This window comes from Marmota flaviventris, chromosome 7 (genome assembly GCF_047511675.1).
Source record: "Marmota flaviventris isolate mMarFla1 chromosome 7, mMarFla1.hap1, whole genome shotgun sequence".
NCBI lineage: Eukaryota > Metazoa > Chordata > Mammalia > Rodentia > Sciuridae > Marmota > Marmota flaviventris.
Window position 1 is genome coordinate 54,000,087 of NC_092504.1, and position 25,582 is coordinate 54,025,668.

At 35.0% G+C, this 25,582-nt stretch overlaps 1 pseudogene; it reads right to left on the reverse strand.

The window, feature by feature from the left end:
• The window catches only part of LOC114080218 (UDP-glucuronosyltransferase 2B31-like), a 61,875-nt pseudogene that overhangs the window by 23,485 nt on the left and 12,808 nt on the right, over positions 1 to 25,582 (reverse strand).

Consider the following 25,582-nt stretch of genomic DNA (forward strand, 5'->3'; position numbering starts at 1 on the left):
GAATTCACATTGTAAAACTGAGATTTCAGTAGACTGTGCTGCGTAGACCTGGCAGTGACAGATTCTTGTTATCACCTTACTGTGTCTGCCAGGAAAAACTTGCTCACTGGTGGGAGCTCCACCAGGCTTTTCTCCAATAGAGATCTAGGCACACAAATCATTAATTCACTTTAATCTTTAGAAAAGTCCTGAAGAAAAAGAAAATGCTTCCTGGAATTGTCTTAGAATTATCCTAAGAGTTGGTTCTGATTCTTGTTATATTTATATTCTATATAAGAATAATTCTGCTTATTCAATAAAGTCTCCCTCCAAAATATGAAATGGAGATCCAAAAATTATTGGAAATTTGTCAAAATTATTTTCTTATGCTTCTTATTGTTTTTGTTTTCAATTTATTGTTTTCTGTTTTCACCTGTGAAATAATGTCTACATACTCCCAAACCAAGTTGTATATTTTGCTCACGAACTATTGGTTAAACTTTGAAAAAAAAATATTTAAAGGAAAAGTTTAAAATAATTTACTATTTGATTATAGGCCCTATATTTTCTATAGAGCATTGTCCAAAATTATAATGTTACCTTGATGGCATCTGCTCTTGATGAATGCAATATTCCTGTGACTCATACAGTACATCAGATATTCTGTGTGATTCAGTAGACCTTTAGTACTGTAGGCAATTTTATTCACTATTTAATCTCACTGATGCTCTGCTTAAGTCCTCCTACATCCAGGTTGTAGAAAATATTTTCTTATTATTTGATTAATTAATTTATTTAATTTGTGTATTACTTACATGATTAAGTAACAAATATTTCTATTATTGATTAACCACTGATAATGACAAGACATCCTCATTCTGTAACACTGTTGTAAAATTTAAAAGTTTACTATAAATATTGAAATATTATGAAAAAGAAAATTAGTTACTAACAATCTCCTTATTTTTCAAAATTTAAATTGATTTAATTAATTTTTAAGGGCTGGAGATACAGCTTAGTGTCTCAACATTTGCTTAATATGCATGAGGACCTGGGTTCCATCCTAGATAACAAAGACATATAAATATGAGAGTTTTCATTCTGTTTTGTTTTCTATTCATACAACTAGGTGCATATATAAGGCACATATTTAGAGAATTCTAATCCTATTATGTATACTTTTTTATCCTCCTTATAAAATAATATTACTTACAATTTTCCCTCATTTTCCAAATATGTTTGCATAATGGCTGACAGTGGAATTCAGTATTCTTTGATAAAATGATTGTAATAACATGAAAGAAGTATAAGCTTTAACATCACTCTTCCATATTATGTATGTAATTATCTTTCAGTGTTTGTCTTATCAATAACTACTATAAATATTATGTATACCTTAATTATTTGTCTCTACATAATTTATCAATTTTATTGTAAAGTAAATGGCAAAAATGCACTTTTATTTTTTCTCCTTTACTACAATTTTTAAAATTTTGATTTTCTCATAACAGTTATATAATTTGAGGAGCTTTGTGTGATAGTACAATACATGTATATAATGTGTAATGATAATGCCTGTATCACCCCAGGTATTTATGAATTCTTCATGTTGGGAACTTTCCAAAACCTTACATCTAGCTATATTAAAATATACAATAAATAAGATAATGTGTATTTTTCAGATTTTTGATACATTTTCCAAATATCTGATCCCTGTAAATTACAGAAATTTCTGGGAATCTAATAGTGAATGGCAAGGAAGCTCCTTGGAGCAATTAGAATTCACATAGATCTGATAATGTGGATGTGAATCTTTTTTCCAAAACTTCACTACCATAATAGCCTTTCTTATTGGTCATGATTAGCCTGATAATCATCCTTTTTCTTTTCTTCTTTTACCTATTCTCTTAACTTTTCTATTTATACTGTCATTATCCCTTATTGTGAATGAAGAAATCATTTAGCCAAGGGTTGGACTTTGCAGAATATTCATTTCTCTGCTTGTGGAATGGAGAATGATCATATTTGGTTATAAACATTGTATAAAATCAGATTTTCTGTTTACTAAGACAGGTTTACTTTGGGGAAAATTATGTTTTGAAAGTTCAAGTAATGATGTAGTAGAAAATGCTTGCTTTCAAATTGTGTCATGAAGATGTGATATTCATTAAATATAAATATACATCAATTCTTTGATTTTTTTAAAGAATATGCTTATAGATCTGTTTTATAATTAGAAACTCAGGACAGCCTACTAATACAAGTGGTACAAATTAATAGGTACTCATTAAAAACGTGCAATTTGTATTCCTTCATATGTGTGCAACATACATTTTTTTCTGTTCTTTCTTTCATGCAGCTGTGGTATGGAGATTCTGTCCTCTCAGGGAGTTCTCTTGAGAACACCTATACCATTGGGTTAGACAGGAAACACTTCTAGCCTTTCCTTGTTATACCAATTTGTTGAGGGCCACAGTCGAGTCTGGATGATGTATGGCATTTTTGCCAGATGTAGTGGTTGAGAGGTGACGCTAGCGAGCCATTAAGATGATGACTTTTGAGTTCTGGCGGAGTTCCTGTTGAGTTCCGCTTGAGCTCTCACGGGAATTCCTGGAGAGTTCCCATTGGTTGGGGAAGTGCCGGAGGATGGATATTTCCAGTTGCTGGTTCCTGGAGGAGCCACATGGCGTTCAGGGGAGTTCCAGGGAGCATGTGTGGAGTGTGCTGGTGGAGTTCAGAGATAAAGTTTGTTCCTGCTTCAGTGGCTCATGATTTGTGCCCAGCCAGACTGCGGCATTTGGGGCCTGTGTGGGGAATGCCTGAAGCTTGGAGGTAAGTGAAATTGTTTGCCCCTGAGGGAAGGCGAGAGAATGAGTGACCATTTCAAAAAACAATATGTTCTTGTTTTGTTTTTGTTTCAAGCTGCCTATCCCTAGAACTTTCTCAGGCAAACTGGGAAAAATGGTTGGCTCAAGGTTTGAAGTTGTTTGCCCCTGAGGAAGAGATAGAAATACACCACAAATGCACATGTCAAGAAAATAGGAAAATTGATACAAAGATTTTTTTGTTCCATTTTTGTTTCATTCTGTTTGGGTTTTGTTTTGTGTTATCTTGTTGGGTTGCATTATCTTTATAGTAGATTAGAAATTAGTACAAAACAATCTGAAAGAGTGTTAAGTAAATTGTTAGAGGTCCAGACTATGGTAGAAAACATGTTAGATCAAGCAAAAGAGAAGGTCTCTCGAGCTAGTCAGACAGAGGAAGAAAATTTAAAGGAAGAAAGCTTAGAGGAGAAACAGCTATTAGAGGGGAAGCTACAACAGGAGTCTGCTACTAACACCATTCTATCACCAAAGTGCATAATTCAACCAACAGCTCCATCTATGGAGACAGCTGAGTGGCCCTCAACCCCTGTAGTTGATAGATGGGATCCTGAGACAGGACCTCAAAGATTAGCACGCCCTGTATTTGAACAGGCAGGAGGGCAGTGAATTCACCATGCTTTATATTTCAAAACAATGAAGCAGTTAAAGGAGGCTGTAACAACCTGTGGTCCTCAAGCACCCTTCACTGTAAGCATGGTTGAATCCATTACCAACTTGGACATGAAACCAGCAGACTGGGCTAGCATGTGTAAAGCTGTGCTAAATGGAAGACAATATTTGTTATGGAAGGTAGCCAATGAGGAATTTTCCACGGAGATGGCTAGGCGATATGCAGCAGCTGGTTATCCTCAGAGAAATCTAGATATGTAGTTAGGAAAAGGACCTTATGAGGATCAGCAGCAACAAATTAGATGTGATCCTGCTATATACTCACAAATTGCTGCAGATGCAGTTAGGGCATGTAAGACTTTACAAATACATGGAGATTTACAAGGTCAATTATCTAAGGTAATACAGGGAGATAATGAACCTTACGCTGAATTTGTAGATAGGCTTATTCAAACAACTACCAGAGTTTTGGGGAATACAGAACAAGCAATGCCATTAATTAAACAGCTAGCCTTTGAGCAAGGAAATCGTTGGTGCAGAGAGGTCATTAGACCATGGAAACATGAAGATTTAAACACATATATTAAATTATGTAGAGACATTAATGAACAAGGGCAAGTCTTGGCAGCTGCAGTACAACAGGCTTTAGATGCCAAGCCCAAACCATGCTACAATTGTGAACAAACAGGACATTTTAAAAGGAGTTGCCCCATAGGAGGAGGGTTTAACAAAGCTAGGTATCAAAGGAGTAGAATACCGGGTATTTGCCCACGATGCCATAGAGGGAGATATTGGGCTAATGAATGCTGTTCTCAAACCACCATAGAGGGTACTCCATTATCAAAAAACGGACAAGGACCAGGTGTTTACCCATGATATTGTGGATAAAAGCATCGGCCTCCATTGCCAAAAAATGGACAGGGGGGCCCAATGCTCCGGGACCCACAATGACAAATATACGGGGCAATGGAGGAACCCAGCAACACCATCAGGGTAGTGCCCAGGACACATTATTCATTAGATCCCTCATCAGACAAACCAGAGGGAGTGCAGGGTTGGACATCTGCGCCTCAGCCAGAGCAGTACTAAGTCCAGAGATGGGAGTTCAAATCATTCCCACAGGAGTAAAAGGACCTCTTCCCCAAGGAACAGTAGGCTTATTATTGGGATGCAGTTCTTCTACACTAAAAGGACTTATGATAAGTCCTGGGATAATTGATCCCAATTATGAAGGTGAAATAAAAATCATAGCTAGTTCTCCAAGAGGTATATCAGTAATTTCACCAGGAGATAGAATAGCACAGTTATTAATAATACCCAGCCTGCATGTTAATTTTCCAGTCATACTGTAGAAAGATGTTCCAGGGGATTAGGCTTCACAGGTGTAGATTGGGCAATGCTTTCTTTAAATTTAGATTCTCACCCCATGCTAAAACTAACTATTCAAGGACGTGAATTTAATGGGCTACTGGATACAGGTGCAGACCATAGCATCATCTCTCATCAAGAATGGCCAAAACATTGGCCATTACAACAAGCCACTCAAACCTTCAAGGCCTAGGAGTGGCAACTAATCCCCATAGAAGTACAATGGTATTAGATTGGAAGGATTCTGAAGGATGTGAAGGAACTATACAGCCATATGTATTGGATCATCTTCCTATAAATTTATGGGGACATGTTGTCCTCGATCAATTAGGTTTGACATTAACAAATAACATCAATCCTATTGCGCCCACTACTAGGGCTAGACAAGGTTTTAGGAAAGAAAAAAAGATTAGGAGAACAAGAACAAGGTTTAGCAACACCAATTCAAATAGATCAAGGGTTTTCAGAGGGGTCACTGAGACAATCAAAATTACTTGGAAATCAGAAAGACCAGTATGGGTTCCTCAGTGGCCCCTGACTAAAGAAAAGATACGAGCAGCCCATGACCTGGTCAAACAACAATTAGTGGAGGGACATATACAACCTTCTGTATCTCCCCATAATACTCCCATTTTTGTCATCAAAAAGAAATCTGGTAAATGGAGATTATTGCAAGATTTAAGAGCCATTAGTAATGAGATGGTTATTATGGGACCTGCTCAATCGGGGATACCCCAATTGTCTGCTTTGCCAAAAACCTGGTATGTTTTAGCTATAGATATTAAAGATTGCTTTTTTTTTTCAATTCCAATTCATCCTGAGGATAGTCCAAGTTTTGTATTTACTATCCCTGAACTGAATCATGAAGGTCCTGATCAGAGATATGAATGGAAAGTACTCCCGCAAGGGATGGCTAACAGCCCAACTATGTGTCAACTTTATGTTAACAAAGCAATCCAGCCACTTAGAAATAAAAATCCTGAACTACAAATATTTCACTATACGGATGATGTATCATTAGCACACAAATATAAAAACGCATTGCTAGAATGTTATACGATACTTACAAACTTATTAAAAATTATAATCTAGAGATAGCAATAGATAAAGTACAATTAAATTTTCCAATTAATGATTTAGGAGTTCTATTATTCTCAACCATGTTCCATCCACCAAAAATTCAAATACGAGTAGATTAACTCAAATCACTTAACAACTTTCAAAAGTTATTAGGAGACATAAATTGGATAAGGCCTTATCTAGGAATACCAACAGGAGAGTTGGGACCTTTACTTGATATCCTAAAAGGTCCATCAGATCCAAATTCACCCCACATGTTAATGCCTGAAGCAAGAAAAGCATTAAAAATTATTGAAACATATATGGAAAATATGCATTTGGATAGAATTGATATATGTTTGCCTTTATTATTTATTGTAATACCAACAAAAAATATTCCTACAGGAGTATTTTGGCAAGAAGGTCCATTATTGTGGATACATTTATCTTATTTTCCTAACACTATTCTTACTAGGTATTCTGAGGCTGTAGGACAATTAATACTCAAAGGAATAAAAGCAGCAAAGGGAGTGTTTGGAATTTATCATAATGAAATTATTACTCCATATACAATGGATCAAACAGATGAGTTAGCTAATGAGTTAAATACTTGGGCAATAATCATGTGCAAATCTAATGTTTCATTTGATAAACACTTGCCATCTAATCCTTTGTTGTCTTTTTGGTCTTCACATCCTGTAGTTTTTCCAAAAATGACAAGAAAAACACCTATCATGAATGCTCCAAATTTATTCACTGATGGGTCAAATAATGGTACAGCAGCAGTAGTTACCCCTGATCAAACTTTTACATTTTTAGTACCTAAAAATCAGCTTAAAAGGTACAGCTTAATGCAGTTTTAGAAGCTTTTGTGATGTTTAAAGATTCTGTATTTAATTTATTTTCTGATAGTCAGTATATAGTTAATGCTATAGTATCTCTTGAAGATGCTGGTAGGATTTACCCTTCTTCTACTGATTTCTCTTTGTTTTCCACTATACAAAGTCTAATCTGGGAAAGAAAAGATGCATTGTTTATAGGACATTTCAGGGCACATACAGGATTGCCTGAAGCCCTAAGTTTGGGCAATGATTTAGCAGATAAAACTACACATGACATACATATTTTCTCCACAATAGAAGAAGCTATAAATTTTCATAAAAGGTTCCATGTCAATGCTAATACTTTATAAAAGCATTTTAAAATAACTAAGGAACAAGCTAGACAAATAAGAAAAGAATGTTAAAATTGTGTGACCTTTTTACCACAAGTTAATCTTGGAGTCAATCCTAGAGGACTGATACCTAACCATATTTGGCAGATGGACATCACACACTTGCCAGAATTTGGAAAACTAAAATATTAGCATGTTACAGTTGATACTTCTTCCAGATTTTTGATGAGCTACCTTCATGCTGGAGAAAAATCTAAAGATATTATAGCTCATTGTTTACAAAATTTTGCCACTGTGGACGTTCCAAAACAGTTAAAAACAGATAATGCCCCTGGCTATACTTCTACCTCTTTTAAACAATTTTGCTCATCATTTGGCATTATTCACATAAAAGGAATCCCATACAATCCACAGGGACAAGGCATAGTTGAAAGAGCTCGTCAAACTATTAAAATGTACTTATTAAAGCAAAAAGAGGGAACTGGAAAGGGGTATGTATCTCCCAAAGATAATCTTAAAATAACCCTTTTTATTCTAAACTTTTTAATTTGGATTCATCAGGGTGTAGTGCTGTGGAAAGATATATGTATCCAAAAAATGTACATAAAACTAAGGTACTTTGGAAGGATATTCTAATAGGACAATGGAAAGTCCTGACCCAGTGATTGTCTGGAGTCGGAGTTCTGATTGTGTGTTTCCACATGGAGATCAGCAGCTGATTTGGATTCCAGAGAGACTAACCAAAGCGATTTCTACAGACCAAAAAGAAGATGATTTGACTCAAATCCATAACAGCTGATATCCAGAGCTCCAGCTTGGCTATTTTTATATCTGTGACAGTGATTCTCCCACATCTGGAGGCTAATGAATAATGAACACCATTAATGCCTATTTCAAATGTAAAAAACCTTGAGGCTTGCTTGTGGGAATACCTTCAGACCCATTATGCAAGATACAGGAAAAAGGATGGGATATCCAAATAAGAGTGAAACCCAGGTGATAACCAGGATGTCTTTTTTCAATATCTATTTTATTATTGCCCTTTTCCCACATCATAAAGTTCTATTTTATTTTTTGAGCTCATTCAGACCTAGGTTAATGTTTTTCTGATCAGTTTTATTTTTTGACTGTGGAGATTTTAAACATTGCAATGGAGATTTCACCTGTGTAAAGCTACAAGGCCTTTACTATTGTGTTATGGGTTGTATGTTATGTGTGCACACTTGTGTTTTGTGTTGTCTTATGTGTTGTATGTTATGTGTGTACATTTGTGTTTTGTGTTGTATGTATGTGCATATGTCCATATATCATATATGAGGAGCACTCATGGAAAAATGAATCCAAATATTTTTTTTATTCATATGATTTAAATGGTTTAATTTAAATTGGGTAAACAGCTGTTGAGAATTGTTTTAATATGTGAACAAAAAAGGAGGTTAACAGATCTGTTTGTTTACTTTCTCCTTTCCTTTTCATTATATCTAATTCTATTCAGGATACTGAATTGTTTCAAAAATTGCTTTCTTTTAGTGCCTGCTGGAATGTTATATATATATATATATATATATATATTAGCCATCATTGCCAGAATTCCTATCTTCATCCCAGAGCTGGTGAAGGCAAAGATAAAACCAAACTACAGCTTCTTTGATAGCTATCACAGTAAACTGTATAAACTGATGCATCAATGAATAATAACTCAACAAGTAATGCTCAATCAAGGAGTTGATTTACTTTGGGAGGAAATGGACATATTGATAGATTCCTCTGCTTTGAAATGCTTGCAGAACTTGCCTGGACTATGAATCACTTGTATGCATTGTGAATTATCTGTTGGTGCATCGAATTGTGGTAGTGCTGGAGTATCTTTGCTGATGGTGTCACCAGTGGTACAATTTTTCCAAAGGACCTGTCAATTGGCTTGGTGTCGTGGCATTTCTGTATCCTCCTCCCTTCTGCTAGTGATGGTCTAAAATTTGGGGGCCAACAGAGGTGAGGTAAAGAACCTCACCCTCCCACTGGCACCAAGGCCAAATTTGGGGGCCAACAGAGGTGAGGCAAAGAACCCCCCCCCCCACTGGTGCAAAGGCTGATCCACAAGTATGGCTGTATGCTGGACCGGTAGTCAGTGACGGGTAAGATACAATTGAAGTGGTACCAACCTAAGACAGGATGCTGATGCCTTGAGGTCAGCTCATCTGATGATGGCGGTCCCTAAGCCATATTGCTTGTTGTTTAATTAAACAAAAGGGGGGAGATGTTGAGAGCCACAGCTGGTCAGAATGATGCCTGGCATTTGCCAGAGGGGATGTTTGATAGTTGAAGCCAGCGAACCATTGAGACTATGATTTGAGTTAAGCTATATATAATTGCTGTTATGCTGGATTGATCGTATTGTATATTGGACCTTTACTGTTGGTCAATGGGGTGGCTCTTGCTGCCTCGGGCGCCCGCCACTTTGGAGCTATCGTGCTACTTTGGAGTACTCGCGGGGATTCCTGGAGAGTTCCCATTGGTTGGGAAAGTGCCGGAGGTGGGATTTCCCTAGAAGGGATTTCCGGTTGGTGTGTGGTGTGTCCAGGGAGAAGGCCACATGGGTGGCGTTGGCGGAAATGCGCACATGCAGTGCCGGTGAGAGTTGAAATAAAGTAGTCGCTGTTTGAACCTACAAGGCTTTGTGGCAGCTCGGTTATTCCTGCCCAGCTAGACTGCAGCACTCAGCACCACCTAAAGATGTTGTATCCACCTATAACCAAAAAATAAAGATTTGAAAAATAAAATACACATATGAAATTGTTAGATGTCAATATAGTCTTGAGTTATAGAGTTCCCTTTTGTCTGCATTGATACACAAGATATTTATCATCAGGTTCAGGATCCTTAAATTATATTTGGGACAGCAAGAAGAGAGAAAATTATCCAAATCTAAGTTTTTCAAGGTGAAGTCTTATGCCTGACTTGATTTCCCAGCCTTGAGAGGAGATTAGAATTCTCATCTGACAATCCTAGTAAAAATGTTCTCCGTAGTCAATTTCCATTCTTCCTGTACTGATGTAAATAATCCTATATATCCAATGGGTGATACATATTTTATTAGAAGAGAATGTTATAACATATCCCTTTGTGATGTTTTAATATGTAAATTGCATTGGTTCTTGTGTCTATCTTCAATGAATCTTTAATTCTAGTTTCCTTCAATATGTGGCTACATCTCACCAAACAAAACTACCCATACTTGCTCTTATCCTCCTGACTTAGTCCATAGAGAACAATATCATGCCTTCTCAGATACTTCAGTGGCTCTCTAAAGAATCCCCACATACCAAAACTATTCTCTGTGATAAATATAACTGTGATTGTGATGTTGATGTCTATGCCATCACTAAACACTCACAACTGTGAAAGCCAAATTTACCTGCATAATCATTGTGGATCATCTGCCAAATATATATATTTTTTAGAAAGTGGAGTGTGACCCTTATGTGAGGCTTTTTAAGAAACTGTCTTTATATAACTTAAAATGATTTATTACTAAACTTTCTGGTATGAGATTCTGATGCACAGAATACTTTCAATACACAGCAATGCACTGGTGAATATTTGGTTAAACATTGTGTGTTCATTGCTCTTTTATTTCACTGTAATTATGAAGATAAATTTAGATATAATTGAGGAAAATCCTTACTTAACTTTATCTTTGCTTTAAAATTCCTTATAACTTAAATTTAACAGAATATTGCAAATTCTTCTTCTAAATCATTTTTAATTATTAAGATTTTAAGAATCACTGGAATTCAGGTGTCTGATATTGGGTTAGAATTTCTGTGAAATAATTGTTAATATTCACATTAACTTATAAAGTATATATGTTTAGCTCCAAGTTTGATGGACATATTCTGTACATATTAAATATTACATAAAATTACATTGTAAAATTGACTTCCTAGTAGAATGTTCTGTCTATAACTGGCTGTAACAGATTTTTGTTATCATCTCACTGTGATGGACCAGAAAAACTTTTCATAGCATTGGGAGAGTTTCACCAGACTTCTCCACTACGGATTTTGTCAAGCTATTGAGTAAGTCACTTCTGTCTTTAGACTGTTTCTGAAGGAAAAAAAAAAAAAAACAATATTACTAGATTGTATTAGGGTTATCCTAAGAGTTGGTTTCTGATCATTTGCATTATGTATTCCATTCAAGAATAATTCTACTTTGTTCAATACAGTTCCTCACCCAAAAATGAAATGGAAATAAAAAACTTATTTGAAATCTTTTCAAAATTATTTCTTCACTTTTCTTATTGTTTCTGTTTTCACTTTTCATCTCTGACATAAAGTCCATAGTCTCCCCAAACAACTATTATATTTCACTTGCTAGCTATTGGTTAAGGTTTGTAGAAAGAAGAAAAAGAAGGAGGAGGAGGAGGAGGAGGAGGAGGAGGAGGAGGAGGAGGAGGAGAAGAAGAAGAAGAAGAAGAAGAAGAAGAAGAAGAAGAAGAAGAAGAAGAAGAAGAAGAAGAAGAAGAGGAGGAGGAGGAGGAGGAAGAAGAAGAAGAAGAAGAAAAGAAGAAGAAGAAGAAGAAGAAGAAGAAGAAGAAGAAGAAGAAGAAGAAGAAGAAGAAGAAGAAGAAGAAGAAGAAGAAGAAGAAGAAGAAGAAATTTTAAAGAACAAGATGAAATAACTCCATACTTGACTTACAGGTTGTCTATTGTCTACAGCATTGTTCAAAATTATTGTTTTATCTTGATGACGTCTATTTCTTAATGAATGCATTTTGCCTGTAACTCACATGGTATATTTAGGTATTTTATGTGTTCAGATGACTTATAGTGCTGTAGGTAATTTTATTTGCTATTTAACCTCACTGTTGCTTGGGTTATATCCTTCTTCATCCATGCTGTGGGAAACATTCTTTTTTTTCTTTATTTTTCTCTTCTTCTTATTATTTTTTTAAATTTTAAATTATTTTTTAAAAATAAATCACAGCAGAATGCATTACAATTCTTATTTCACATATACAGCACAATTTTTTATATCTCTGGTTATACATAAAGTATGTTCCAACCAATTCGTGTCTGCATACATGTACTTTGGATAATGATATCTATCACATTCCACCATCCTTGCTAACTCCCTCTCCCCTCCTTTCTCCTCCCCCCCTCTTATCTAGAGTACATCTATTCCTCCCATGCTCCCCACTCCCTGCCACACTAAGAATCAGACTCCTTATATCAGAGAAAACATTCAGCATTTGTTTTGGGGGGATTGGCTAACTTCACTTAGCATTATCTTCTCCAATTCCATCCATTTGCCTGCAAATTCTATGATTTTATTCTCCTTTATTGCTGAGTAATATTCCATTGTGTATATAAGCCACATTTTTTTTATTCATTCATCTACTGAAGGGCATCTAGGTTGGTTCCACAGTTTAGGTATTGTGAATTGTGCCACTATAAACATTGATGTGGCTGTTGAAAAAATAAAAAAAAAAGATAGACATATCTTTTTTAAAATTTTTTTCATTTCTTTATTTTTTTATTTTGTGCATACTCATATCATTAACTGACATATCTTCATATGACAGATTAACTACTGAGAGTCTGGTCCTTCTCATTTGGTAACATCCTTTAAAATTAAATTTTAAAAGTTCATTATAAAAGTTGGAATAGTATACAAAAGGAAATTATCTTACTAATAATCTCCTTCTTGTTTAAAATTTAAATTCATTTAAGTTTTGTGTGTTAAGTGCTGGAGATATTGTTCAGTGTCCCAGCATATGCTCAGTATGTATGAGGGCATGGATGCTATTTCTAGATGGCAAATACATATAAATATGTATGTTTTTATTCTGTGTTCTTTTCTATTCATACAACTAAGTGCATATATATGTCACTTATTTAGATAACTCTAATCCTATTATATGTGCTTTTTCATATGCCAGGAGAATAAAAATCTTATATATCAAATGCACTTAATTTTCCAAAAATATTTTCATAATGGCTGACAATAGAGTTGAGCATTTTTAATAAAATAATCATAATAGTATAACAAGAACAAGTATGAGTTTTACATCATTCCTCCATGCTGTAGATAGAAATAATTTCAAATGTTTCTTTTATGAATAAGTACTATAAATATTATATACAGACTAACATTTTTGATCTGTATAATTTCCAATGGTGAAGCAGGTAAAACTCAGCATTTTATTTTCTTTTTATCATCCTTTGAGGAAATTTTATTTTACCCTTATTTCTGTACCTTCTGGAAAATTGTGTGATACTTCAACACATGCTTATAATGTTTTCCGATCACATCATGGCAATTAGCACTTCAGTCTCCTTAGCATTTACCAATTCTTCATGCTGGGAACATTCCAAACACATTCCACTAGCATTTTTAAAATTGTGAATATATTTAAGAATGTGCATTTTTTTTCAGATTTTTTCTGTATTTTCCAAATATTTGATACTTCCAAATATATAGAAATTTCTGAGACTCTTATGGTGAATGGCAAGGAAGCCACTGGCACCAAGGCCAAATTTGGGGGCCTGACACTGGTGCAAAGGCCTATCCACAAGTATGGCTGTATGCTGGACTGGTAGTCAGTGACGGGTATGATCCAATTGCAGTGGTACCAACCTAAGACAGGAGGCTGACACTTTGAGGTCAGCTCATCTGATGACGGGTAAGAACCATATGTAGTATCAGACAGCCTAACAGGCACAGTCTGTAAGCCACATTGCTTATTGTTTAATTAAAGAGAAGGGAGGAGATGTTGAGGGCCACAGCCGAGTTGGGATGATGCATGGCATTTTTGCCAGAAGTAGTGGTTGAGAGGTGACGCTAGCGAGCCATTAAGATGATGCCTTTTGAGTTCTGGCAGAGTTCCTATTGAGTTCCGCTTGAGCTCACGCGGGGATTCCTGGAGAGTTCCCATTGGTTGGGGAAGTGCTGGAGGAGGTATATTTACAGTTGCTGGTACCTGGAAGAGCTGTGTGGCATTTGGGGGAGTTCCTGGGAGCATGTGTGGAGTGTGCTGGTGGAGTTCAGAAATAACGTTTGTTCCTGCTTCAGTTGCTCGTGATTTGTGCCCAGCCAGACTGCGGCACCAATTTTCACACAATTTCTCTTTCTTGCTCATAGTCTATCTTTCAATGCAGAATAAAAGGGTGTTTGGGACAGAGACTATGCTACATTGTTTTTCTGCATATTCAGCACTTTCCTGTGATACATGTTAGTCCCTTCTCAATATTCTGCCAGAGAATGACTGGTATTTTCTTATGGGTTAAGTAAAGAAGATCTTCATTTAATTGACCCTATCCTCAAAAGTCCCATCAAAAGTCCCTATTCTTCTGTAACCAAAATGAAATTCACATACTTGTGGTGGTATAGACAGGCAAGAATTCCAACTTACAGGTATCTTTGCTCCATTTCAGGTAATTCTGTCACTGTGAGTGAGTAATTTTGAGCAAGAAAGAGAGAATCATACCTGATGAAGATGTAAGAAAGATAGAAACAACTAAATGGGAACAGGTTTACTTTTGGGCAGAGGTTTGGCTGGTCTGCAGTGGAGTCCTCCAACAAAATGAACATTTGGTAGGGCTGGGAAAAAAAAAAAAAACTCTGAATCCCAGTAGGTGTGAATGAGCCAGATATCTGCTTTGGCCAGTGTCTCTGATAATGTAGTGGGTCGTCCTGAACAGGAAAAGGAAGATTAAAGCTGTAGTCCTACAGCTATTGGGAGATTGTCATGTAAATACACATATACCTGGTGTCTGAAAGGACTTTCAATAATGAAGGAAAATCTGTTTAAAAGTGCATGTAGTTTAATAAACCTACTATGTGTGCATGTAAAATATGTATATAAGTCTGTTTATTACATATATGTTGCTTATATTTACATATCTGTAAATTGTGTCATATATAGAAATATATATATATATATATATATATATATATATATATATATATATATATATGACACAGTGTGAGAAAACATGGGGAACACACTATGTGTAATTATTTCTTTTTTCCAAATCTTAAATATCATCATAGTAATCCAGCTGGTATAGAGGTAACCATGTATTTATTTATCCTCTAAATCTGGAATGATAATAGACACAAATGTAAACAAATATTTTGAGTTATATATTTATTCATTGTATGAGACTAATGGAAAGAATTTTCCAGCATTCTTCCATCTCTTTTGTACAATTCAGAGAAACAACTCTGATCCTTGTTTCTGCAAGTGAACTGAAAGGATTTGGATGTGATTTTTGCTCTTTATATCTCCTACTGCTTTGGGTTCATGTTAGGAGCTTGCAAATATTTATTATATAAAATAAATTTAAAAGAAGAGATGGAAGTAGTTAAGAATATATAATAGAAATTCTTTCACTCATTTTTTTACTTGACAATTTAAGACACAAGGCTAATCATTTGAATTTCTATGCTTCAACATTATATGCCTTAAAGAGAATGAATTGCATACCCTTAGTGTAGAAATATGGAAGTGCTAGAAACCACAATTATAGGCCTCCTGGTCTGGGATGAAAACATTGTCACCCAATTGAGAAGTAATTCATTAGGTAAAATGACAAATTTTTTTCTAAATTAAGAATCTAATTGAACCAAAGGGAAACAATTTTCTCAGTGCTATGTAGATAGTTGTACTAGAAATATGTGTGTAAGTCCTCAATATTTGTGCTTATATTCATCAAGACACTTCCTGAAATTTAAAATTAGTTTTCAAAAATAAAGAAAATGAACATTGCAATAGTAAACTCTATGAAGTTGCCTAGAGAAGTCCTCAACGTTCCATGTGTTGGGTATATGTGTTCCTGGTGTGTCTTATACAAGGGATGGCCACAGATTTCTGACACTTCAATGTACATTTTTCTTTGATACTTTGAGTTTATTAAGTGAAAGTTTTAAAAATAATTCTTCTCATTAGGGAACAGACATATGAGAATAATGGGAACACAAAGTTGTGAGAATAATTCTCTAAAATGGGCTCACTGTGCTGACCCCCAACATGTTTTATTTTCCAAGAAGCAATTGACCTGCAGCCTGCCTGGCCTAAGTGGACAGGATATGTCACATTCCTCAGCAAATTACCTGTTAACTGCAGGAAAAATGCAGACTCAAGATAATGTTAATGGGAGGAACCCAAGAGACACTTGTCTTAAGATCCTGAAACTCTGGAAGATAACAATAGTTCTTCCTAAATGTAAAATCTGTGAGAATGTGTGGTTAAGAATCCAATTAGAAGCTGAGCACCATGGTGTACACCTATAATCCCAGGGACTCAGGAGGCAGAGGCAGGAGAATTATGAGTTCAAAGCCAGGCTCCACAGCTTAGCAAGAGCCTAAGAAACTCAGTGAGGCCCTGCCTGTAAATAAAATACAAAATAGGACTAGGGATATGGGCTCAGTGGTCAAGTGCACTGAGTTTAGTCCCAGGTTCTAAAATAACAACAAAATTCAATTAGAACTAGTCAGCATGGGCCAAGGTGATTAGAGTTGCCATGAAAGTCAGTACTTCAAAGTCTGATGTCACCCTGCTCTCAGTCAAAAGGTGGACCTGGGTGGAACTTACTGGAAACTTCTCTGGGATCCCAATGAAACCCGAATGGAGGAGAGGCTCATTTTCCTTCTCCTTTCTGAGAGAAACAATTCTCTCCTTTGAGAGTGTCCCCTTTCCCTTTTGGTATATCCCTTCAGTAAACTCATTCCTGTTACTCTGAGTGACATGTCTGAAATTTTTCGGAACTACTCACAAGACTCAGGGTTTGAAGGGGGTCTTCGCATTGCCTCAGTGACTCAGAAGTTCCCAGCTCTGTTAACACTATGACTTCATAATTTTTTAAGATTTTTGGAAGCCATATATGAATTACCGGTTTGTTTGAGCCAACCTAAGGCTGGGAAGCTGCTTTTCTGGGAACTCCTGTGTGAAATTCCCAAACCCCTGATCATCCTGGTTCTCTGCCTTAGCTCAGAGTCTTAATCAAACACAGCTGTCCACAGGTGGGCAGAGATGGCTGTGACCTGCTAAGCATAACGCAACCTGTTTACCAGAGGATCCCTTGCTACACTGAAATCTTACACCTACTGAACCCCTTTGGTCTGTACTGCTATAACTAAAGCAAACACAGGCTATTTCTTTGTTACCGTCAGACCCTTCTGCTCTGTTCAATCAAAAATCAAAAAATTTATATTTTATATATCCACCCAAAGAAGGAATTAAAATGAAGACATCTAGGTGAACATTAGAGAGAGAGAGAGAGAGAGAGAGAGAGAGAGAGAGAGAGAGAGAGAGAGAGAGAGAGAGAATTTCATTATTTATTTCTTAGTTAGTTTTTGGCGGACACAACATCTTTATTTGTATGAGGTGCTGAGGACCCAGGCTGCGTGCATGCCAGGCGAGCACGCTACTGCTTGAGCCACATCTCCAGCCCTCTAGGGGAACATTTTTAAAGGGCTAAGAGCAAAAGCGAATGAGCTCATGAAACCAAATATTTCACACATACTCCCATTTGATAAGAGAAAGCAGGTAGGCATCACTACATTTCTAAAGCCACTGACAAATGACTTTGTTTCCTTCATCTTTCAGGAAAGAGGGATGCTGGGGCTGAATGTACAATAAAAGGTAAGCATCACTTCCAGTTTCCCGGAAAACCAATGGAAAGGCAAATCCCAACACTCTAATTAGTGAACTCTATATTCAAAGAGGTGAAAGCTACAAAACAGAAACAAATGGCAATATAAACGCATATGGTTTAATTTTATTTTTTCAAATAATTTTTCCTTGAACTGCAATATTTCTGTCTCTTACACAGGGAGTGAATTTCATGAAGATAAAATTTGACTTGACAAAGTGATTTGTGAAAAGTTGTTGGGATAGGTAGGAACCTGGCCATATAACCTCCTCTAATGGGAGCAATGGGAGGAGCCAGGCCTAGATAAAAATCACTCCTTTTTTTTCTTCTTTCCAGTTTTAAAAAAACATCTGGCAACAAAACAGACAACATTTAGTGATGATGAATATCACAGTTGCCACACAGGCCAGCAGGAACCCAATCACATCGAAAGAGTAGTACTGGAACCAGGAGAGGTCATGGGCAGCCACCCGGAGGTGCTTGGCTCCTTTGTGGCGCATGACAAACTCAATCCAGAAGACAGCTCGGTCCAGAGGCTTCACTGGCTGATCATGTTGAATTCTTGATAACTTCATAGCATTATCTTTATATCTAAAGGTGAAACATAAAAGGATCAATATTGAAAGTAAGTTAATCTGTCTAAGCACATGAAGTCAATCAAAGTTTTTCACAAGTGCCATATGGATAATTTAAAATAAATATCATAGACTTGCCCTGCATATGATTTGTTTTTTCTTTTGTCACCATATAATTTCTGATTTTAGCTTATGTTCTGATGTAAAACATTTCAAAAGTGCCCATGGAATTTCAAGAAGGTGAGTCAAATTCTTTCCATCAGAGGAAATAGTTATGAACCATTCTGAGTCCAATAAGTGAGACAGAAAACACATAATTTGTAAAAGATCACCTTGACGCTTTTAAAGAGGAATCATATCATAGTGTGCAGTGCTTCTTAAGTATTCTCTCTGTTTTTCCTCTTCTTTTTTACCCTCTACTGTATTTTCCACTCTGTAGCCAGGCTGGGATTATTAAAATATACACATCTGATTATGAAGCTATCCTGCTCAAAATCTTCATGTGACTTCTCATCATAAGTAGAATAAAATCCAAGTCTATTCTTGTACTAGTGGATTCTAATGGGTTAGACACTGGCCATGATTTCTGATATTATATTTCCTCACTCATTCTCTCTAGGCATATGTGTTTTTTAAATTTTATTTTTATTGACTTTTTTTTTAGTTATATGTAACATTAGGACACATTTTAATGCAATCACAAAAGCAAGGAATATAATTTGCTCTATCTCAGCCTCTAGCACTCCTCTCTTCCCATACCCTCCCTCCCCTTGCTTCACTCTCTCTTCTCTACTGATATTTCTGCAATTTATGTATGCTTTTTTAAAATTAGTGGGGTTTTTTGCATATAATTGATATTGGGATTCACTGTGATATATCCACAAATGTACACATGAACTTTAACCAGATTTTTTCCACTCTTCTTCCCTTTTCCTGTTCCTGCTTATTCCTCCTCAATCTGCTTTGTTTGCTCTATTGATTTTCCTCTATTTTGATAAAATTCTCTCTTCTTTTTTCATTCTTTCTCCTCAGGTGTACCCTGTTACTTTGGATTAACTTGCACATATAAGAGAAAACTTTAGACCTTTGACTTTTTAAGCCAGACTTATTTCACTTGGCATGATAGTCTCCAGTTCTGTGTATCTACTGGAAAGGGACATAATTTCATCTTTTAAGACCAATACTCCATTATGTGTATACACTACAATTTCTTTATTCATTCATCTATTGAGGGGACCTACATTGGTTTAAGAGCTTGGCTACAGTGAACTGTGCTACTACAAACATCAATGTAGTTGAATTCCTGTAGTATACTGATTTTAAATCTTTTGAATATATACTGAGAAGTGGGATAAGTAAATCATATTGTGGGTCCATTCCTAATTTTTAGTGGTTTTGAGCACATGTGTGTTTTCTCTGTCCTCCAGTGTCAACAAATGTGTTCTCCCCTTGGCACCTTCATACTTTTAATCTCATCTGGCTTTTCCTTGAGCATCCTTTGATGCAACACCATAAGTCTTGCTTATATCTCATGGCTAAGCTCTTGGCCATCATGTCACTCCTCAGAGGTACTTTTCTTGGTTATATTAGAATAGTAGCCCTAGGGATTTCTTCTATTATTTTATGTTGTTTTAAATGTATTTCCTAATAATATAAAATACATTGCATTTTCTATAATAAGCCCCAATATTACAAGAAAAACACACCATATCCTAAGTGATCACCAGGAAATATCACAATTAACTTGTAGGGATGGTGAAGTAAGGACACCAATGTTCCCACTAATTGGATCATGATATAGGATTTGCAAGTCATATGTTCTGCCTCTTCAAAGATCCTTAAGAATCCATTAGAAGACTTAAATCTGATAATGAAATACAAACTCAGAAAAGTAACAATATACAAATTGCCACACAAAACAAAGTAGCTTTTTAAATATATAAATAGCAAACTCAGTGAGAAAGAAATCAGAAAAACATTTTTTGACAATATCTTCAAAGAAAAATCACTAGGAATAAATGTAATAAGGAAGTGTAAGTTTTCTACAATGAAATTTATAGAATATTGAAGAAAGAAGATACTGGAAGATGGAAAGTCATGAATCAGCAGAAAGAATACTGTTGAAATAGCCATCTGGCTGAAACCAATCTACAGATTTAATAATATCCATGTCAAAATACCAATGAAATTCTTCACAGAAATAAAATAAAAATCATAAAATTCATATGGAAGCCAAAAGACCTCAAATATCAAAAGCAATTGTGAACAAAAGGAGAAATGCTGGAATTAACACAATTCTGATTTTAAAATGGACTACAGAGCCATAATAACAAAAAATAACATAGTGTGGGATAAAAAGACACAGACCAATGAAATATAATTAGGGCCCAAGAAATAAAACTGTATAGTTGTAGCCATCTGATTCTTGAGAACGTTGCCAAAAATACACATTGGAGAAAAGAGAGCCTTTTCTAAATATGGTGCTGGTAAAACTTGATAGCCATATGTAGAAGATTGCAACTTGATCCCTAACTCTGACGCTGTACAAGAATGAACACAAAATGGAATTAAACATTTAAGTAGTAAGTGAAATAAGTAAAAAATCAAAAATATAACATATTGTATGTTTCCCTTCACATGTGGAATCTGGCAGGGTAGGTGACATAAAAGTAACAGGAAGATAATTATACAAGAAGAAAGGGATCAGGGGAGAAGGAGGAGAGATTGTTAGGGTAATGAAAAGTCTTTTAGGACATAATGTAAAACTAATATATTAATATTTAAGTCTGATGTTTTAATCTGTGTTTTCTTTTCCATTTATACATTATTTTATGTCTCTTTTTCCATTCTTTCTTTACTTCTCTCAGAGTATTTTTATTATTTATTGTGCTACTATTTTTTTCTTGGAAATGGAAAAGTGATACCTTCCTTAAACAATAATACTATCATTAGGAGAAATGAGAGTTAAGTTGAACACAGTCATTCTACCTAGAAACTCTATACTCCATATAATTTCCTTGTGCAGTATGGAAAAGGTTAATTATTGAAGTTTTGTTTTCTCAAATATCATGAAGAAAATTTTATTGTGCTTCTAAGATTATCACAAAGTTAAAAAAATCAACCATATGGAATGTTAGAAAGATATTCGCAAATCATATATTTGATGAGATATATATCCATAAAAGATAGAGAAACATTAAAATCAATAATTAAAACATAAATAACCTGATTAAAAATGAGCAAAGGGTTGGAAATGACATTTCTCTCATGAAGGTAAGTGAATGACCAAAAAGCACATAAAAATGATGCTCTTTAGCTATCATGGAATGCAAGTCAAGACCACAGTGAGCTACAATCCTTTTCACTAGGATGGCTAAAATAAAATAAAAGGTGATAATAAATGCTAACAATGATATGGAGAAATTGGAACTCTCTTATATTGCTTGTATGCTGCAAAAATTTTTGCAACTACTTTGGAAAATACTTTGGCAGATCTGAATACATATAACATTATCATATGACCTAACAGTTCTATAACTAGAAATTACCAGAAGACATGAATACTTATGTTCATATAAATTATACACATTGTTCATAATAATCAAAATTGGAAACAGAAACCTTTATAAACTGATGAATTGGTAAATTACTTTGAATATTTCCAACCACACAATGTTATTCAACAATAAAAAACAATAAAGGTTGACCCTTGGCAAAGCATGATGAAACTAACAGCACTAGTGAAAGAAACCATTGAAAAAGACAATAATTTTTATTATCTTTTTATGTGAAATATTTAGAATAGGATGTTCTATAGAAACAACAAATAAATGGAGTTTGCCTAATCTAGGAGGCAATAGGAAATGACTTCAATGCATTGTCATATTTCTTTTGATGTGATAAAATTTTCAAAAATTATAGTATTTAAGAGTTTTATAACTATGGAAATATCAAATGTATTTGAATTTTAATTCACATTTTAACTATATAAATGGTATATTGTGTGTCATAAGTCATTAAAATCTATGAAAATATTAATACTGATGAAATAATTTTTGAGTAAAATAATTTATGATTACAGAAATTTTAAGTATGGATTTAAGATACTGTCATATCTCTATAAGTTTATCAGTCTTTTCTTGTGTAGATCCTGTCATATTTAAAAATTAAATCCTCATTGCAAATGGCTCTATATAACAAACATTTTGTGTATGTGTAGAAATGATGCAGTAATCATTTTCTTGTGTAATCTACAAGATTAATGCAATGTTGAAATATGTATGATATTTGAAGTTGTATACAACTCTGAAACAGTAATGGTTAAACTGATTGAAAATAGATTTAATATGGGTTGAATCTTTAGATTCTTTAAATTACCCTCCTCCACAGCCAAATCAATGTTTATAGCAGCATAATTCCCAATAGCTAAACTGTGGAACCAACCTAGATGCCCTTCTATAGATGAAAGGATAAAAACAATGTGTCATATATACACAATGGAATACTACTCAGCAATAAAAGAGAATAAAATCATGGCATTTGCAGGTAAATGGATGGAGTTAGAGAATATAATGTGAAGGAAAGTTTGACCATCCCAAAAACCAAATGCTGAATGTTTTCTTTGATATAAGGGGGCTGATTCATAGTGGGATAGGGAGTGGGAGCATGGGCAGTTTAGATGAACTCTAGATATGGCTGAGGTTGGGAAGGGAATGGAGGGGGCATGGGGTTATTCATGATGGTGAAATGTGATAATCATTATTATCCAAACTACAGGTATGAAGACATGACTTGTTGTGAATACACTATGTATACAACCAGAGATATAAAAAGTTGTGCTCTATATGTGTAATAAGAATTGTAATGAATTCCACTGTCATATATAAATAAATAAATTAATCAAATATTACCCTCCTCAAAATGGGCTAAAATTTATACTCATTTATGAGAAGACAATCCCTCTATGAATATTACCCAATGTCAAAGTTGTTGTACTTACAAAGGGTCATTAATGACCATCCTCAAGGCCTTGAGAAGATCTGCAGTTCAACATTGAACACATAAGGAAATAAGTAAAATTTTAAGTAATGAAAATTACTAAAATACAAACTAAAACTCCATTTTTATTTTGTTTTATGCATTTTATCCTAGATTTCATTTTCCAGATTAATATCATTATGTTTATTTCTTGTGAGTGACATAGATTAGACAGGACATATATTGTTTAAAATGCTTATTTCAGTTTGCATTGTTTTTTATAGACAAAACCAAACCAATGCAGTCAGCTACTGTTAGAAATAAATTAATACTAACTAGGAATTATATGTAAATTGTTTTAGACTTCAATTTATTAAACATTACCTATAACAAACCTTTTACTGGTACTTATGGATCTTAACCCACACTTCTATCAATATTGGTGAATTTAGAAATTCTTTAAGTTTTAAAAGGAAGAACCCATTTGCAACTTACAAATAATTACATGGATATTGAAATAAAGTTCAAAATTGTGAGGTTACTAAATGTTTTAAAACTGTGTGTTATCATTTAATGATGCAGTACAAATCTTGCTAGTAGTCTTATATATATCCAAGATATATTTATGTCTAGGAGCTGACTCTGGAAATTAAAAGCAATCTTCATGAACTGGAGAATAATTTCTAAGTGCTTATCTTCTCTATGCAATGGGAGTAGCAAAGTAAATTTAGCTCTACAGAAGGAAAAAATAATTGGGTGATTAGGAGAAGCCTATATCAGATAGGAAACTGCAAAGCAGATGGAAAACACTCAAAGACCACAAGAGTGGTTATGTTAGAAATTGTGGTATTAAAGCATTTTATGGAGGTGGGAATTTTGAATTTCAGCCCATGCCAGGCTTGCTTCTGCTTGACTCTTCCTTATACTCTCTTCTTTCTTCTTAAAAGGTATTAATCTGATGTTTTAGAAGCAAAGTCCTTTGAGGTACATTATAATGCACTTTAAAGGCAGAACTAATCTCTGCACTTTCTCTAATTGTCAGACATTGTCAGGATCCTGTCCCCGAGTGCAAGCTGTTTTTTTTTTTTTCTTTTTTTTTTTTTCTACAAATACATGTGACTGAGTGGGAATTTGGCCCAATGATTTGGTTAGCCTTTCTCCTCAAAACTCCAGGAACAGTTTGTTAAATAAATTTATACTTCTTTTTAATGGGGAGGGGATGTATTTTGGGTTTACAGTTTCAGAAGTTCAGTTCTTATGTGGCAGACTCCATTGTTATTTGCCAAAGATTAAGTAGAATATCATGGCAAGAATCCTATTTTTAAATGAGGGTAAGCAAGTAATAAGGGATTGCCTTGGGTATCTAAAATCATGATAAATTTCAGCCTTCTTCAATACCTGCTTAGCATTATTGTGGCTGTCCAGTTATGAGTTAACTTTTTATAGGTTTGTGATAACATTGGCCGTGTATATAGTGCCCTCAGGGATCCTGCAAGGAAAAGGAAGAAGTAGCCAAGAAGAATGTGGAATCTGTGTAAATAAATGCCTGTGATAGCCTTACAATTAAAATTTCACAATGGACCTGTAAAATATATTCTTTATGATCACAATGTTAGTATTATCATGAATTAAACACTCTCTACATTTTAGAATTACCACACATATTTTTGTTTAAATCATGGTTTCTGAGATGAACTAGAGATATCACAATAGGTTATGTTTCACAAAGGATGCTTCATTAAGAAAACCCTTTATAAAGTTTAACAGACTTTTTACATATTTGGCCACTAAGAGGGCACTTTTTCTTACCTTTTGTGGAATCTGTGCAAGGGCAAATGCAATTATATTGGCTTTCTCTTCTGGCATGTTAGAAATCATCGACCCCAGAGAAAACACCACAATACCATTTTCTCCAGAACTCTGTACAAATTCTTCCATTTCCTGTGAATAAAACATTTATTTGCTCCATCAAAAAAAAAAAAGATGAAAAGAGAGGGGATACAGGATGTCAGATTAGGGGAAGGCTGCCTTTCTAGTTGCTCCAAGGATCAAAATATAAGCAGTGAGAATACTGCTTCTTAGTGAGGTGGGTGATGTCGCGACCCCTGGCCGGCAAGGGAAAACACGACACAGGATTCTTCTTTCAGCAGTTTATTCAGGCCTTGATTCAAGTATCATCTTCTAGCGACCCCCTGCCGAGCGCCCAAGCACAGCCTAATAAAGCCTCCCGCATACCAATCCCAAGCTGCCACTTGGATCTTTCTCATAGGGTGGTCAGGGATTGCGCGCCAATTC